We start from the raw sequence: 17,528 nt of genomic DNA, 5'->3' as shown, positions 1-17,528 counted from the left end.
AACCTAAAAGGAAATTTACCTGTGACATATGACATACTAATTAATTTAAAGAACAAATCTTAGAAATGATAACTTTGTAAAAGAAAATGAAAATGATTGACTAAACAATATCTCAAAATTTCTATGGTTGAGCTAAAGCAGTTCTCAGAGGCAGAAACAGACTTACCATCACACATTAAGAGAAAAGAGTTAACTGAATATGCATTATTAAAAAAAAAAACTAGAAAAATAAATGAACAAATCCAACATTAGCACAAAAGACAAGATACCACAATTAGAAGGGAAACAGATAAATTGGAAATAAAAAATAAAAATGATAGAATTAAAAATGACTTCTTTCAAAAGACTCAAAGCGGAGAAACCTCTCAGTTAATCTGATCAAAAGAGAGCACAAAATCCAGTCACGAAATAACAAATGGCAAAGGTAAAATCACAAGAAAACTAAAAGAAATAAAAGATCAGCAATACATAATATACTTTTTTATGATAAAGAAATTGAGAATAGAAAGCTAAGATGAATACTGTTAATAGCCTGAAATATAATGAATAGCTAGTATTCACTTCACCACTAATTTCTCCAAATGAGAAAGTATCCTACCAGAATTTTTTTTAAGAGTCAAATACAGATCTAAAACTGAAACCTGGAAAGTTTGGAGAGAGTAAATTACTGGTTAAACAATGAATATTATGTCTTTCCTCCAATTTTAAACAAAGTCCTATCAAAACAACGACACTAAATTATCCAAGAAAACAATCAATCAAATGGGATTTTTACCAGGACTGGAAGGATATTTCAACATTAGGGGGGAAAATGAACATAATTAATTACATTCTAAACCCAAACATGCAAAACCACACAGTCAATTCAATAGATAAAGAGAATACTTTGGATAAAGTACAACACTTTTGTAGTACACGTTTAGTTAGAAGTATAGGACTAATGGGGCCTGAATCTTTGGAAGGTTAAGAGCTAGAGTTAGACATGTTTATGAATGGAATATGAGTACTTGAGGGAAAACCAAATGGAAAAGAAATAAGTTTTGTGAAAAAAATTCAAGTTCATAAAATCTTGCCCATACAACATACTCTCTAAAAATTTATAGAGACCCAATGGAAGCTCCAAGACAATGCCAAATATTAAGCCAAATTCAAGAGACGTTAAAAAAGAGAAGAAAATGTAAAACATCTCAAAGTCAAAGACATAAAAAAGGAGCAAGGCAAAACTAAAGTCGGGTTAGTCATTGTTGTATCAGAAATGCCTTTAAAAAAAAAAGGCTAGACACAAGGTTTCAAGAAATTGTTAAAGTCCCCACATATCTCCTAAAGAAAGAAACTTTGATGAGACAGGCTCTGAAAATTTTCCCAGAAATGTGCTTTCAGCTATTCTTATCATAATCTTACACAGTGAAAAGCATATTTCTTTCCCAGGTAAAATCCATAGGGCAACAATCTTAGAGATCACAGAAGACCTCCTCCTTGATCCTTTTCTAGCTCCAGGAAACTTGGTAAAGTGCCAAAATTTCCATAACCCTGGTAGCTTCTCCTATGATTAGGCTGTGTGCTTTTTTTTTTTTTAATAACTTTTTATTGATAGAACTCATGCCAGGGTAATTTTTTACAGCATTATCCCTTGCATTCACTTCTGTTCCAATTTTTCCCCTCCCTCCCTTCACCCCCTCCCCCAGATGGCAAGCAGTCCTTTACATGTTGAATAGGTTACAGTATATCCTGGATACAATATAAGTGTGCAGAACCGAAAATTATCTTGTTTTCTTGTTGCACAGGGAGAATTGAATTCAAAAGGTATAAATAATCTGGGAAGAAAAACAAAAATGCAAGCAGTTTATATTCATCTCCCAGTGTTCTTTCTTTGGGTGTAGCTGCTTCTGCCCATCTTTGGTCAATTGAAACTCAGTTAGATCTCTTTATCGAAGAGATCCACCTCCATCAGAATACATCCTCAAACAGTATCATTGTTGAGGTATATAATGATCTCCTGGTTCTGCTCATTTCACTTAGCATCAGTTCATGTAAGTCTCGCCAGTCCTCTCTGTATTCATCCTGCTGATCATTCCTTACAGAACAATAATATTCCATAACATTCATATACCACAATTTACTCAACCATTCTCCAATTGATGGGCATCCATTCATTTTCCAGCTTCTAGCCACTACCAACAGGGCTGCCACAATCATTTTGGCACATACAGGTCCCTTTCCCTTCTTTAGTCTCTCTTTGGGAATAGTGACACTGCTGGATCAAAGGATATGCACAGTTTGGTAACTTTTTGAGCATAGTTCCAAATTGCTCCAAATTTGCATCCAGCAAATTGCTGGATGTGTTCACAACTCCACCAACAATGTATCAGTGTCCCTGTTTTCCCACATCACCTCCAACATTCCACATTATCTTTCCCTATCACTCTAGCCAATCTGACAGGTGTGTAGTGGTATCTCAGAGTTGTCTTAATTTGCATTTCTCTGATTAATAATGATTTAGAGGCTGTATGTTTTTATGTGAATGGAGTTCTTGGTAGCCAAGAAGCAAGTTCTCTGATTTCTTCGTGCCTCTCAAACCACATCAACTTCCTGAAAAAGATTTCAGAATGAATATTCTGAGGAAATCATAGACAAAATGCAAATCTTCCAAGTCAATGAGAAAAATCCTGAAAGCCATTGTAAAGAAAGTCCAGTACAATTCAAGTAGCATGAAGCCACCATTACAACCACATACAATTTGGCCTTAACTTTCGTTAAGGAGCAGAGAACTTGGAAGAGGATCTTTCAGAAGGTAAAGGACCTGATCTTATGGACAGGAGTAAGTTGTGAAGCAATTTCAAGGGAAAAGGACCTTTAATGAAAGTCCTTCCAAGCATTCCTAAAGAAAAGACGATGAATGTAAAAAATTTTAGAAGTTCAAACACAAGAGAAGAGAAATACAAAAAATAATCCAGAATGAACTAGCCTCAGGGACTCAAAATAAAAGGACAAAGTAATTATATTCAATTACAGTGAGATGACATGCCCCTCAGATCCCAATTTGGGCTCACATAAGGAATCAAAATAGTATAAAGTTGGAAGTGATTCTGTTAGATCTTGATGATCTGAAGGAGCAAAAGGAAAGAGCAAAAAAAGGGAGAGACTCCACCCTACAGAACAGTTCTGGGAGAGTCAGATTGGAAAGGAAGGTGGTCTGAAGAGGAAGACTGTTCCCCTCCTTTTACTCCTCTTCCCATTTTCCTACAAAGAGCCCAAGGTACAAGGGACTTGGAGGTCCCAGGTGGGAGGAGACCAGTCAGCCTCCATGGCTCCCGAGTCGGAGCTCTCCCTGCCACCAGTCCTCTGCCTCCCAGTCTCCCCTCTCTCTAACACACACATTATCATGCTACAAACAGACAGACAGCTTTGGGGAGGAGGAAGGGAAAGGGAAAGATGAGACTGGCTCTGGAATGGAGCCCCCAGGGGAAGCCTGAGTTGAGAGACAAAATCCAGTCTGGGATTAAACTGAGGGCTGAAAGGGAAGAGGGGCCAGGGAACCAGGAGGTCTGGGGAACAGGGGTAGGGTCACAGAGGTCAGGGCCATTAGAGTGAGAGAAGTGGTCCCAGGGGACAACTGAGGCTGGGAAAGCAGGAAGACTGTGTCCCGAGGTCTACCGAGGAGCTGGGGAGGAATGCTGGGACCTTCTGGTAGAACTTAGTCTTGTCTGAAGGCAGGACAGCTGAATCTCTAACCAAGAGATGGGATGGGGAGACGGGACAGCGGGGTGTTCATCAGAAGGCTGAAATTGGGTCTCTGGGATTTCTATGGACAAAGTCTGAAGTCTGGGAAAGTGTGACCCAATGGGGAATCTGAATAAATTTGGAAAGTGATTGTGAATCTGGAAAAGGTTTAAGGGTGGGGAGCTCATCCAACAGGAAGCCTTGTCAGAAAGGTGCGCTCCTCATAGACCTGGAGATCATGTGCCACAAGGTCACAAGAGGAGACCCAAAGTCAAGGGCAGCCAGTGGAAGCCAGGAAATATGGGGGAGGCTGGCTCAGACCTACCTGAGAGCTGCAAGCACAGGTGTGGCTGCCAGAATTCAAAGTTGGGTGGTTCAGAAATGGTGAGGGGCCACCATTTAATAAAAAAAAAGCTGGAAAGTCTCTAGAAGCAAAACAAAGTTTATCATACCTTCTCTCGAGAAGGCATCCCAGCCATGGAGCAGAATATTGAAGGGGGAAGCACCTTCTGGGGCAGGGTAAACATTTGTAATCCTTAATGAAAATGTCCCCTCCCACCACTGACCCTCACCCTGAAGATCTTACATTCTAAACTGGAGAACTACTCAAGAAATTGAACTTGACCTAGAAGTATCTAGTTGCCCATATTTGACTGAAATAGGGAGAAAATGATGGGAGGGTAAGTACGCCCTTGGCTCAATGCTCAGAATCCTTCAGGCCTGCTCAAATTCTGAAGTAGTGAAGCCTTACTCGATTTTCACGACTGTCTTGAAAGATCTCACCTCGTCTCTTTCAAAGTGATCTCATGTCCAAGGGAAGAAAGGGGAGAGACCTGAACTCCCAGGGAAGGCAGAGCAGTTTCTGCTGCAGGGAAGGGTCAAGCAGCATCCCAGCTCAAACACTTCCTGCTTCTCACCAGACCTGTCTGGGAGGGTCTTCCTCATACCAAAAGCCCCACCCTCTGAGCCCTTTCCTCCAATCACACCCAGGGCCAGGACTTCAGGACTGTCAGGGCCCTTAGTCCTGCCCCCCATCACACAAAGATCCCCTCTTCTGCCCCAAACTCCTCCCAGACCTCATAGTGCTCAAATCTCATCTGCAGCAGCCTCCCGCCCCCTCGCAGGCTGGTCCCCTCTGAGAGCTCCTCTTCCCCAGGCCTCCATCACCTTTCTCCCTCTCAGACTCACCTCTTCCTCCTTCTGAGCTGAAACTGCAGCACCAGACTAACACAAATTAATGGACCCCATACTCTGAACAACTGGAAGCAAATGGCTTTTGGGAGAATCGGGGTGCTATATACCATTTGTAACCATAACTTCTGATTGGGTTGCATTGAATTCTCCCTTTGTAATTGTGATCTTTGACCCTCTACAAGCAGACCAGGCTTTAAAGCAAAATACTCTTAAAATTCAGTATTAAAGCAATTTGATGAGGAATAAGACCAAGGAAGAATGACAATTAAATGTCATTAGATCATAATTACTCTGTCCTACTCTATAGGCATCACTCATTACTTTAGCTTTTACTTGTTTTGGATTTTGATTTATTCCCCCGCAAATTTTATTCTCCTTAAACCATTATTATTCTCCCTAATTAATTAGTGATTTAATAAATCACTAGATTTAGTTCCAGTTTATCCAGTCAATAGTGGAGTCCACAGTGAGTTTCTACCTCATTGTTGGTGTATTGTCTACCCCACCAATCTGTGACCTCCATGAGAGGAAGGGGTATCACCTGCACCTTCTTTTGTTCCTGGTGCTTAGCCCAGGGCCTGGCATTTCCTGGGCACTTAAATGTTTGCTGACTTAAGAAATAAACTCATCTTGGATCACCTAATCCCTTTTGGCACTTTCAGGAGAATTTCATGCTTCAAATCCCAAACAGTGACATCCTATAGGATCATAGATGATCACTGGAAAAGACCTACCAGGCCATAGAGTGCAACCTCCTCATTTTACAGATAGGGAAATTTAGATTCATTGACCAGTCTAGGATACACTGAAAAAAAAAAAAAAAAAAAAGGCAGTTCTTCCCAAAGCCTAGCCCTTACTTCTTGGTAACTCCTAGAAGTCTCTTGTAACCACAGGTCTCTTACACCTGCTTTCACCTCACTCACCTGGAGAACAGCTCCTCAGTCCTTGGTGGTCCAGTGTCCATGATGCTTCCCTTTGCTCAAAATGAGAGCTCATGTCTTCTCTGGGCACTGGAAATCCTGGAACCCTTGGAACCTTTGAGGGATGAAGAGGGAGAGAAGCTTATAATTTACTTTTCTTTAGAGAAAGAGGTGAAGATCCAGAGCAATGACATTTTGAGATTCACTCAATTATGTTTGCACGTATGAGTCTCTAACCCACTCGTTAATGTTTATTTAACCCAAAATAGGATATACCACATTATTCTGTTGTACAATTATTTTTTAATAATAGTTTTTTATTTTCAAAAGGTATGCAAAGATAGTTTTCAGTGTTCACCCTTGCAAAACCTTGCAAATTTTTCTTCCCTTCTTCCCCTACCCCCTCTTCTGGAAGCAAGTAATCCAAAACATGTTAAATACATGCAATTCTTATATACATATTTCCACATTTATCATGCTGCATAAGAAAAAAACAAATCAAAAAGTAGAAAAAATGAGAAAGGAAAAAAAATAAGCAGGCAAACAACAACAAAAAAGTAAAAATACTCTACTCCCTGAATCACCTCCTTGCTGAAAAGAGCCACATCCATCAGAGTTGATCGGCACATAATCTTGTTTTTGCCATGTACAGGGTTTTCAACTTTTTCTGAGACAAAGCCAAATGTCTTTTCCCAGCTCCTGCCTCCTATCCTGGTGAATTACATTCTGGAAGAAACTTTTAACCCCACACCTGGACAAGAGAGGGTTATTAAGCCAGAGCAGTCTCAAGCATGATCAAGAGGGATCTTCGTTTTGGGATACCTTCTTCATAGAAGGATAGACTCATCCTAAGGTTTCCATTATCTAGAAGGGGAGATGGTAGTACAATGAAGAGAACCTGGCCTAGAATCAGAAGTGCCTGAGTTTAAATCAAGCTTCCTAGCTATGTGCCCTTTGGCACATATTGAAACTCTGTTTGCCTCAGTTTCCTCAACTCTTAAATGGGGAAAATAATATCAGTTAAATTGGAAGGTTATTGTGAAGGCAAGGTAACATAATATTTAGTTTTCTTTGTAAATTATGGAATTAAAAAAAACCAGTTGTGGAACCCCAAATTTCTATGACATAGTAAAATTTTTAAAAAGATGATTGTGCATGAAACAGTAAATCTATAATATATGACTTTCTATTCTTTTCAAATAGACAACAAATTTATCAAATAGTTTTTTTGTTTGTTTTTTATCTTTCCTCTGCCTTCCCCTACTCTATAGATGGCTGCCATTCATATGAAAATAGCATCTTTCTTCCTTTGTTTTTTTTTTTAATCAATAATTTGGTATAGTCAAAATAATTTACTTGCTGAAAGTTGTTCTTAAATAATATTGTTGTTACTATATTCTAAAGAAAGCATAACACCTGGAAAATAGTAGGAGAAATAAATGCTTATTCCCTTCCATTTCTTTCCCACCTTACACATCCCTTGTGTAATAGGAAGGAAGATTTTGGACAAACTTCTTATATTAGGGACAGTCAGCTGCTTTCAGCTACAAATTGATTTTTGTTTAAAAAGAATATTATTCTACTTCAACAACAATACTATATGATAGTCAATTCTGATGGACATGGCCCTCTTCAACAATGAGATGAAGTTCCAATAGAGCAGTAATGAATTGAACCAACTACACCCAGAGAAAGAATTCTGGGAGATGACTATGAACACTACATAAAATTCCAAATTCCTATATTTTTGCCCGCCTGCATTTTTGAATTCCTTCACAGACTAATTGTTCACTATTTTAAAGTTTGACTCTTTGTATACAGCAAAATAACTGTTTGGACATGTATACATATATTGTATTTAACTTATATTTTAACATATTTACCATGTATTGGTCAACCTACCATTTTGGGGAAGGGGTGGGGGAGAAGGAGGGAAAACGTTGGAACAAAAGGATTTGCAACTGTCAATTCTGAAAAATTACCTATGCATATATTTTGTAAATAAAAAGCTATAATAATAAAAAAAAAATACTTAAGCACTAAAAAAAAAAAAAAAAAAAAACTAGACCCATCTCACAGAGGAACGGGTTGTAAGGAAAAGCTGGTTGAGAAGTTTTCAGGGCTTTGGCAGGCAAAATTTATGTCCAGATAGAGATTAAGATAAATAAGTTCTGAGAGTAGTTCTGTGCATGAGATGCATCTACACTGGTTTGATCTTTGACCTGAATTTAGAATTAGTAAAAATTACCTAGAATTAGTAAGAAACAGCTTGAGGAACAAAAGAGGAAATGCTCAGGTTCCTATCATACAACGCAAAGATATTTTACAAGAAAACCAGTCTGTTGGAGGACACTGTTTCTTGGACACAAGAGAGCAGCACTTTTCCCTTTTTGGTCACTGATAAACCCTCCTAACTCAGCATACTGGAAAATAAATATATTCCCTTTGGCTTCAAGTTCAGACTTACCAGGGGAAATGTCCTTAACTGGGGAGAGCAGGTTTCAGGTATTTTCTAACATGCTTTCCTTGTACAACTCCTTCTAAGGATCATCCAAGAGTTCCCATACCTCCTGTGTGAAGTCCACAGCCACATGCTTAAATGTCACAAATTCCTAAACTACCAAAAGTCATGAGATACAGAGCTGAAAGACATTTCAGTCTTCAGTTTATAGGATGAGACTGAAGCTCAGAGAAGTGATTTGCTCAAAGGTCATACCATTTATAAGTATCAGAGGCAAATCTTGTCATTAAGAGCCTGATTGAATTTTTAGAAAAAGCAATTTATAGGATGAGGTAGAATAAAGCTAAGAAATGTCTTATGGAATGAATTCCTGGTGGAATCAGGAAGTCTGTGGATTTTTTTTTGTTTGTGTGTTTATTTTTATGACATAGATGAATCTGTGGAAGAGAGCAAGAGGGTGAAAGAAAATTTCTTCCCCAGAAGAACTGATGATATAAGTTATATGTTCTAAAGAAAATTATACAAAGAGTGCATGCGGAGCTAACTCTAACCTTAACCCTAACCCTAAATGTTCTGGGAGAAAAAAGTTATATGTGATCACTTAAAAGAAATCAAAGGAAAGGAAAAGATACATTTTCTTTTTTGAGAATCTGGAATAAAGATTTATGTGATGAAAACATGAAGAGGATTCTGAAGAGATATTCATCAGAATCTAGACTGCACTGAGTGATAGGAGACAGCTTCCAGTCAAGTGAAATAAGAGTTATCTGATGTTCTACTGAGAGCCTGAGGTCATTCTGGGGATGATGGCATGAGGAAAACAGCTCATGTCTTTATTTATAATTGCTTTCATTTGTTTCATTTGTAATGAAATTACATTTCATTACAGAGAAGAGCAATTAGAAAGGAGACATTTTTCATCAATTAAAAAACAATTCACGAGGAAAATTTCTTCATTTAAAAAAAATACTCTAAAGCAGGTCCTAGAACTCTAGAATCTTGGGAGGACAGAATCATGAAAATGAGTTAAGAAGCCACCGTATATAGATTAACCATGTATGGACAGGCTGGCCAGATTTGAGAATACTCTGAAACTTGGGAGAAATCATCTGTATTTCCAATCTGCTACATATACAAGATGTGTTTGGCCAATGCACTTGAATTTTGATGATTTCTCATGTCATTTTCCTCCATTTCCACCATAAGCATAGGATTCCCTTTACTAGATATTTTGATATATGGGAACAATTCTCCACCTTATATAGAAAATTGCTGTTCCATTTTTTAAAAAATCATATTTTAAAAATTTTGTTTAAAAAAAACAAATCTTCATTTGTGGTCTATGTGTAATTCATATTTCATGTTTTATTTTCTTTATTCAATTATTTCATATCTGAATAATTGAGGAATTTATTGTTCTTTTATGCTTTTTAAGATTCCCAAGGTTTCTAAATCTTTTCTTTTTTCTAGGGTCCCTTGAGTCTTTTTTTCACATATAAATGTGGGTTCTCACTGAAGGAAGGATAATTGCTTTCTGATTGATTCCTGAACTCACACCCAAGAGAAGCTACCTCTTTTCTTTTCTTTTATAATTAAAGCTTTTTATTCACAAGGCATATGCCTAGGTAATTTGCCCAACACTGACCTCTGCATAAGCCCCTGCCACAAATTTTCCCCTTCTTTCCCCATCCCCTCCCCCACCTGGCAGGCAGTCCAATACATGCCAAATACATGCCAGATCCAATATGTGTATACATATTAACACAGCCTTCCAGTTGTGCAAGAAAATTCAGATCAAGAAGGAAGAAAAAGAAAAAACTGAGAAAAAAGAAACAAAATGTCAGTAAATAACAACAGAAAGAGAGAGAATGCTATGCTGTGTTCCACTTCTGTTCCCATGGTGTAGATGGCTCTCTCTGGGTGTAGATGGCTCTCTTCATCACTGCACAAGTGGAACTGGTCCAAATCATCCCAAGTTTGAATAGAACCAAGTCCCGTCAGAATTGATCATCATATAGTCTTGCTGTTGCCATGTACGATGATCTCCTGGTTCTGCTCATTTCACTCAGAATCAGTTCGTGTAAGTCTCTCCAGGCCTCTCTGAAGTAATCCTGCTGGTCATTTCTTATAGAACAATAGTATTCCATTACATTCATATAACATGACTTATTCTGCCATTCTCCAACTGATGGGTACCCATTCATCTTCCAGTTTCTTACCACGACAAAAAGGGCTACCACAAACATTTTTGCACATGCGGTTCCCTTTCCCTCTTTCAAGATTTCATTGGGATATAAGCCCAATAAAAACACTGCTGGATCAAAGGGTCTTTTTGAGCATAGTTCCAAACTGCTCTCTAGAATGGTTGGATCCATACACAATTCCACCAACAATGTATCAGTGTCTCAGTTTTCCCGCATCCCCTCCAACAGGGGAAAAGAATCCTTTTCCTGTCATCTTAGGCAATCTGAGAGGTGTATAGTGGTGTCTCCGAGTTGTATTGATTTGCATTTCTCTGATCAATAGTGATTTGGAGGAAAAGCTACTTTTTTTCCTGAAACCTCTCATAACCATCTTCTACCAATATGATGAGTGGGGTAGGAGGACAATGAGGATATAAATTCCAAAACCCTTTTTTAAGGAAAATGCTCACTTCATACATCTCTTCATTTCTTACCTGGTGCTCCTTCTTTGGGACTAGCTAACTCAGTTGTCCACCATAATTCTGGGTACCTCCTTCCCACCCTTCATCCTTCTTTGTTTCCTTTTTTTGTTAACTGTCAAGCTAAAAAAATAGAAATACTAGAATCTGCCATGATAACTTGCCCCAAAGTAAACAAAAGAGAGAACAGGGAATGCAAATACTCAAAAAAGGAAGGAAACCTAGAAGAGAAGTTAAAAAACAAACAAACAAACAAAAACAAGCACATTCAAAGATTATCTTCCTCTTGCCAAGGGAAATTGTGCAGAATTCCAATATAGCAAACACACAGACAATCTAAGGATTACAGAAGAATCTAAGGGGAAAATGAACATAATTATGAAGGGAAAAAAATCAAAAAGAACTGGCCAGAACTTCAGAACAGAAAAAATGAAATTTCAATGGAAAGAATTCACAGTTCACTTACAGAGAAACAAAAGGAAACATGGTCACAAACTCCAAGGCAAGTAGTAGTTACAAACTGAATAATTCAAATCAAAAGCACAAAGTTCTACAAGCCATGAGAAGAAAGACCTTCACATACAATGGACCTGATGGATTGGAATAATGCAAACCAAGTAGATACAGGGAAGAGATGGAAAAATGGCCTCCAGAGATTGCTAGAGCTGAGGATGTACCCCAAGATGACTTATCTTGCAGATGGGAACAATAATATGGGGACAAAAAGGACATGTTCAATAGTAAATATTTTTAGAAATATAACTAGAAGGAGGTTATTTATTTCTTAAATGCCTCAAACAACAGAAATGTAGGAAGAGTAAATATAGACAACAATAGCAAGAGAGAAACAACAGAAAGACCACGGAAAGAGGTTTTTTTTTTTTTTTTCCTAAAAGTACAAAAGGGGATGGGGAAGAATGAGGAAATCGGAGGTAACAATGAAGAGAATGATAGGCAGTTTTATGAATAGAACCTTGTGTCATCCTGTCTTCAGAAGGCTGCTGCTTTTGTGGAACTACATTACAACATGAGAAGATACATGAAAAAGTCAGAAAGAGGGATTTGGAAGAAGAGAGTGATAAACCTAGATGATATCAATGGCCTGAAATTGTCAATTCCATTCTCTATAGATCTGTAAAACACCTACCATGTTTTGGGTATTCTGATACAAACTACTTCATGCACACAAATACACACACATACACACTACAGTCTCTGCCCTCAAGGAGCTTACAGTCTCCTAATAAGGAGACAATATGTAAATAGCCAACTTTGTATAGGTGAAATAGGAAATAATTAGAAAAGGGAAAGCACAAGAAGTAAGAAGAGTTAAAGAAGGCTTTTCTTAAATGGCTTTTAGTTTTTAAACATGACTTAAAGGAAGGCAGGCAGGTCAGTAGCGATGCAGGGCTGAAAGTCAGCAGAGAAATTAGGGCAGAAGAGGCAAGAAGAATTTGCAAATTATTAGCCCAGAGATGGTGATTAAATGCATGGCAGCTGATGAGATCCATTCGTATAGAAGGAGAAAAGAGGAGGAGCCAGGAGGGGGGGGGGGACACCTGTGATTAGAGGATGTGATCTGCAGGAAGATCCAGTTCAGAAGACAGTAAAGGGTCAGAAAGGGAGCAGGAGAGTCTGGAGAGAGTCCTGTCCTTATTCTGTAGAGAAGAGAGTCTCAGGAAGGAGAGAGGGTGATCTGTGTCAAATGTTGGAGAAAGGTTGAGAAAAATGAGCATTGGGGAGAGCTCCCTGGTCTCAGAAAGAGAGGATCACGTAGGGAACAAGACTGAGAAGGTGGAGGAAAGAAGGAGACCTGACCTGGGAGGGGAGAAGTGCTCCACTGGCAAAGATTCTTGGGGTAGGAGGAGATGGAGACCTCACACTGAGGCTGGAAGAGGCCAGTTGTCTCTTTCTTTCTGACTGTTTCTCTTTCTCTTTCACTGGCTCTGTGTCTTTGTGTCTGTATCTGTCTGTCTGTCTCTCTCTCTCCTCTCTCCCTCCCTGTCTCTTTCTGTCTATCGCTATCTCTCTCTGGTTCTTTCTGGTTTTTTCACTGTCTCTATCTCTCTCTCTCTGACTCTTTGGTTCTCTTTCTCTTTGATTGTTTCTGTCTCTCTCACTCCCTTATTTTCTCTTTATTACTGTCACTTTTTGTCTCTTCCTCTCTCCTCTGTCATGTTCTCTCTTTTCTCTCTCTAACTATGTCTCTGTCTCAGTTTCTATCTCTCTGAATCACTTTTTTCTTTTTCTCTTACTCTCTCACTATCTCTGTCTGTTTTTCTTTGGCTTTCTTTATACCTCTTTCTATTTCTCTATTTATTGTAATGCTGAAGAAACTGAGCAAGATGGACATTAGAGAGTATTTAATAGTTTATTAAATGGAGAGATATACTGGAACCAAATGGATCTATGGTTTGATCCCAGGGCTGAATGAGACTATCCTCTCCAAGAATCCAGCCAGCAATGTGAGTTCTTAAAGACATATATACACGTATGGTAAACTGAGGCAGGGGCAGAGTCAAGGTACTGAGAGTGGGAAGGGGACTATGACAGGGTGGGGGGGAGGCATGAGGTGACATAATCGGGGGAGGCACCCCAGATGTGGAGAGAGGCATCTGGATGAGATGGTATCAGATATTCTAATAGCTTGGGATAGGGAGAGGCATTCTGATGTTCTATCAAGTATTCTGATAAAGAGGGAGGGGAGGTTTTGCAGAACTGAGAAGCAGGGAAACTGAGGGAAGACTGAGTCAGGATAATTAAGGAAACTGAGTCAGGACAATAAAAGAGAACTGTGGCCTAACATTATAAATCTCTCTCTCTCTCTTTCTTTTTCTGTAGCTGGTTCAGGTCATTACTGCTCTACTGGAACTGATTTGGTTCATTTCATTGCTGGAGATAGCCACGAGCATCAGAATTGATCATCATATAGTATTGTTGTTGAAGTATATAATGATCTCTTGGTCCTGCTCATTTCACTCAGCATCAGTTCATGTAAGTCTCTCCAGGCCTTTCTGAAATCATCCTCTGGTCATTTCTTACAGGACAATAATATTCCATAATATTCATATATCACAATTTATTCAGCCATTCTCCAATTGATGGGCATCCACTCAGTTTCCAGTTTCTGGCCACTACAAAGAGGGCTGCCACAAACATTCTTGTACATACAGGTCCCCTTCCCTTCTTTAAAATCTCTTTGGGATATAAGCCCAGTAGTAACACTGCTGGATCAAAGGGCATGCACAGTTTGATAACTTTTGCTTTGGTCGACTATCTGTAGTGCATTCATAGCTAAGTTCGCATGGAGAATTTAAATCTGAATCTCCTCTCAAAATATCATATAAGGGAGGCAGTTTTCCATCAGACAATTGTAGTTTTGGGCAAAGCCATTGTATGTCTCCCATTAGCTTTTGAAAATCATTTAAAGTTTTTGATCTATCTTTTCTGATCTGCAGGCTTTGTGATCTTATAGCATCTGTTGTAACTTGAAAGGCTAAGTACTGAAAAGGATGGTATTTTTGTACTTTCTCTGGGACTACTTCCAAGTATACAATCTTAACTGCTTAATCACTTCTTGTAAAGCTTGCTCTAAAATGTCCTTATTCGGACCAGACAAAGCTTTTTTTTTCTTTTCTTTCTTTCTTTCTTTCTTTCTTTCTTTCTTTCTTTCTTTCTTTCTTTCTTTCTTTCTTTCTTTCTTTCTTTCTTTTCTTTTCCTTTCTTTTCCTTTCTCTTTCTTTCTTTCTTTCTTTCTTTCTTTCTTTCTTTCTTTCTTTCTTTCTTTCTTTCTTTCTTTCTTTCTTTCTTTCTTTCTTTCTTTCTTTCTTTCTTTCTTTCTTTCTTTCTTTCTTTTCTTTCTTTCTTTCTTTCTTTCTTTCTTTCTTTCTTTCTTTCTTTCTTTTTTACAATCTGCACTATAGTTTTCTCCAGCCAGCTCTTTCAGGAATACTTCTAGTATTCCCTCATTATGGAATGATCAGGCCAGGGCTTTATTAAAGCACCTGAGAAAATCAGAAAACAATTCTTGTGATCCCTGTGTGATTTTTGTGAATGAAACCCCTCGATCGTTCCTTCCTGGAATTTTCGTCCTATTGTTAAAGGTGCCAGGAGTGATCTGCTATTAAACCTCAATAGGATATCTAGTCTGCTCAGCATTAGAGTGGAACATTCCTGTCCCTGCCAGTATCTCAAATATGGGTTGGTGTCCTTGTGGATATCAACAAGGTATTAATCTCTGGCATTAATTCCCACTTGATCTTGCATTTATCAGTGTATTCTGTAGACCACATCATATAATCACCTGGCTCCAAACAAGAAATGTTTCCCAATCATTAGGAGTCAATCTCTCATATGCAATTTGCTCTAACAACATTCTGACAAATGGGGAAATAGTACTGGAGTCAGAGCAGGCTGCTTTTAATTTTCTAAGAATGTCTACATCAAAAGGTCGATCCATCCTTCTCTGGCTCATGAGTTATTGGGATCAGATCTTCCTACAACCAGACAAGTGGCAGTTTCTAAATCATAACATATATCATGCATCTCTCTTGCTTTCCTGAGTCCTCTTTCTAGTGGAGACATTAGTTCTTCTGAGTGATGGCATATAAGAGTCTCTGCTGGCAATGGAGGCCACATTTCTTTACACTCATTATTAGTATTAGTAGATAAGGCGCACACCTTTTCCTTAGGCAAAGGAGGATAAATTAAAGGAAGCTTAACAGATTCTTGTTCCTCTATCAGTTTTACTAAGTTTTTCATAAGTCTGCTGGCTCAGCCCTTTGACATAACTTTGGCCCACTTTAATTACCTGACTGGGTCTCTTTCTCACTCTCCTTCCTCATGAAGGGTTACCAAAGGGATTCTTCCCATGAACAGCTCGAGTGCTGCTGCTTGTTTCTTGTGCTTTGTGCCCCATGTTGATGCTACTTGTTATGGGAGCCACCTGCTAGTGACTGTGGGCATCGAATTCCGACCAGCAGAGTCCATGTGTCATGTGGGAGGTGGATAAGGATCCAAGCAGACTGAGAGGCAGGTGCATTCTCTGACTTCTATTCTATTATCTCTGATTTATTTCATTCCCTATGCAGAATATATGTTTTCTAAGTACAAGGTTATTATTACTTTAAAAAAATAGTTTTCACAAGCACCATCTGCATCAGTAAATTAGTTTTATGATCTCTCCACATAGATCTCTGACTCTCTGGGTGATGTTGGTCTTTCCCTCAGCCAATCAGCTCTACACAGAGTAAGATAAAGATTGTAATAACAAAACATTCCTTTAGTTTCTGTAGTGTGCTGGGATTCACAGCTGTGAGGGCTATGGAGAACTGACCCCCCCACATTTGCCATCCCCTTTAACCTTTTTACAGGCTCTCTGAGTTCCACACTTAAGCATGGTCCTCAACAGGCTTCTATGCAAAAACTATAATTTTAAGTCTTTCTTCAGCAGAAATTGCATGGGTGGTTTAAAAACCACCTGGTTTAATTGGCATGAGAACAATCAAGTCAACTGAGGTACAAACCTCCAAGCATCAGCAGTTTATTAGGTGTCAATTTAGTAATAAAGGGGAACTAATGGCTTTCCCATGAAATGAAAGACCTGGAAGTTCCCTCCTCATTTTAAAAAAACCAGAAGTTATTATGTGGGAAAAACAATATAGTTAAAGGACTCACAGCATTATGAGGACAAGGACAACATGATTGTTTTAAATTCTGAAAATCTGATTTGATAATAGCCCCTCTTTTTATCTTGAAAATGTTGTTTTTCATCTAGATCTGGCAGAAATAACTGATAGGGAGTAATTTTCCTTTAATTGTACCAACATTACTAAAGATTGTATTTCCAGGAATGACATTTTGGCTGTTATAGACAATAAATATTCTAGAATCAGATCAGAATAATTAAACATTGGGAAGACAATACCTTTCCTTGAAATGATTTACAGGAGTAGTGAGAGAACAATTCCTTTTTGAATTTAAGTGAAAGCACTGCACTTTTAAACTTAGCTCAGAGCTGCATTTCAGTTAAAAGTAATTGATGGGGAAAATGGACTTTTGTATTTAACCAAGAGAGGAATACTGAACTTTTGAATTCAAGACCTTCTTCACCTGAGAATTGTTGGTAGTGGTCCTTGTTCTTGAGGAGGACTTATGCCATCAGCAGGGGGAGGGGAGGTAATGGAGGACTCTCAAGTGAGTTGGATTTAACAGAGACAGGACTATGCCTCTCTATCCTTCAGTCACTTGAATTCAGTGGCAAGACACTGGTCAGTGCAACTGATCTTGGCACCTGATTTCTGCCTGATGTATAAAGCCATCAACAGCTACTTAACACTAAAGACTTGAGAGGACTTCACATGCTTGGCGATGGTAGATGGTAGTTTCCGGTCTTGAATTGTGGTTTTTCCATCATTAACATTTAGGGTTAGGGATTATAAAGTTAAAAGATTTTACAAGCTAATTTATAGTCAAGGTTGGAGTTACCTTTGGCAGCTCCTCACCATTTGTCAAAGGAGTTAGATGTTTGCTGACTAGTGCATTTTCTGAACTTTCTTGGTGTCCTCTGTTG

The sequence above is a fragment of the Antechinus flavipes genome, chromosome 3, assembly GCF_016432865.1.
Source record: "Antechinus flavipes isolate AdamAnt ecotype Samford, QLD, Australia chromosome 3, AdamAnt_v2, whole genome shotgun sequence".
Classification (NCBI taxonomy): domain Eukaryota; kingdom Metazoa; phylum Chordata; class Mammalia; order Dasyuromorphia; family Dasyuridae; genus Antechinus; species Antechinus flavipes.
Note: the sequence above shows the minus strand (reverse complement) of the source record.